This window comes from Penaeus japonicus, unplaced genomic scaffold, assembly GCF_977035675.1.
Source record: "Penaeus japonicus unplaced genomic scaffold, GWHDUDI00000001_assembly GWHDUDI00000009, whole genome shotgun sequence".
Lineage (NCBI taxonomy): Eukaryota > Metazoa > Arthropoda > Malacostraca > Decapoda > Penaeidae > Penaeus > Penaeus japonicus.
Window position 1 is genome coordinate 15,978,976 of NW_028234411.1, and position 2,500 is coordinate 15,981,475.

A 2,500-nucleotide genomic window follows, 5' to 3' on the forward strand; every position below is an offset into this window, starting at 1 on the left:
TAATATATATATATATATATAGATTATATATATGTTTTTATTTATGCTATATATAGTATATATATATTTATATATATATTTATATTTTATAGATATTTATGTTAGATATATATATATATTTATTTATATGTTATGATATAGATTTAGGTATTTAGATATATATTTATATTTATATTGGTTATATTTATATTTTGATAGATATTGATTGGTACTGGAGAGACTGTCATACACTTATACATACATATTTAGATATTTATATATTTATATATATATATATATATATATATTTATATATATATACATATATATATTTATATATGTTTATAAATATATTATATATATATATTTATATATATATATATTATATATGTATATATTTATACATACATATATATATATATATATATATATGTATATATTATTTATATATATTATATATATATATTATATCAAGTTATATATGTATTTATCTATAGATATATTTAGATTTTTATATATATATATAGGTATGTTATATATGTGTATATATGTTTATATGTATTTATATATATATTATTATATATGTATGTAATTACATACATACATACTTATTATATATATTTTATATATATAGATATATATATATCTCTTATATTTACATATATATATATATATATATATATTATAAATATATTATATATATATATTTATAGTAGAGATATATATATAGAGATTTTTATATATATATATATTATATATATATATATTTATATATATGTATGTATATATGTATATATATTATATATATATATATATATATATATAGATTATTATATATATTTATATATATATGTAGATATATAAATATATATATTTATATTTATATATCTTTATATATTATATATATATATACATATATGTATACATTCCTATTTATATATATATATATATATCTCTAGATATATATTACATATATGTATACATTCATTATGTATATATATGTATATATTGATATGTATTATATATATATATATATATATATATATATATAGTAATATATATATATATTTTATATATAATATATATATATATTTATATATTATATATATATTTACATATATTATATACTTATATATATTTTTTTGTTTCTTATTTATAAATATAATCAGATATTTATATATAATAGATTATACATATTATACATATTTACCACATATATATATACATATAAACTATATAAAATATATAAATATTTATATATATATATATATATACATATATATATATATATATATATATATATATATGTATATATATTTATATATATATATTTTAGTATGTTCTATATATATATATATGTTACACACGCACACACACACCACACACAACAATATATATATATAATATATATATATTTATATATATATATAGATATATTATTTTATATATAAATATTTATATTCCGTATATATGATGAATGTCGAGATAAACCCACTACACACAAAATAGATTTATTGAAAATGATGACGCCAGTTTCAAAGATCCATCTGGATCCCATCTTCAGGTCTGAGGAGGAGCCGAACAAGAGGGTATATGAAAAGGGTAAAAAGCGGGGGGGGAGGAGGGGGGGGGGGGTGTTAGTAGTAAGAGTAAGTGAGGGAGAAGTAAGTGAGGGGAGAGTAGGAGTAAAGTTGTCGTAAGCTAGAGAAAGAGAGTAGATGTAAGTAAAAGTAAGTATATAGTAAAGTAGTAGTAAGTAGTAACCCGGTTGCAAGAAGGTTCAAGCGAGGACCAGGCCGAACCGGAACAAAAGAGGCAGGCAAGAGGCGGAACAGCGAACGGATACAGGTCATGTCGGTCTAGTGGGTCATTTATATATATATATATATATTCTATATATATATATATCATATATATATATATATATATACATACATTTACATGATACATATATATATATAAAGTATAATGATATATATATATATACATATATATATATATATATATATATATAAATCACAAAAAACACAAACAAAGTAACGTGCACATAACATAATTAATAAAACACTGCCACAAAGTGAAAGGAAAAACTTTTTAAAGAAAGTTCCTCTTCAGGCGTTTTATTAATATATATATATACATATATATATATATATATATATAAGATATATATATATATATTATATATATTATACATATAATATAATACTTATATTTATATATTATATATATATATATATATAGATTAATATATAGATGTATTATTTATATATATATCTATATTTATACATATATGTATTTATTAGTAATATGAATATACATCAATACATACATTATATGTATATATATATATAATATATATATATATATATATATATTTAATATATATATATATATGTATATATTTTATTTACATTTATATATATATATATATATATATATATATATATATTTATATATATATATATGTATGTATGTTATGATTATACATATTCATATGAATACATATATATACAAATTC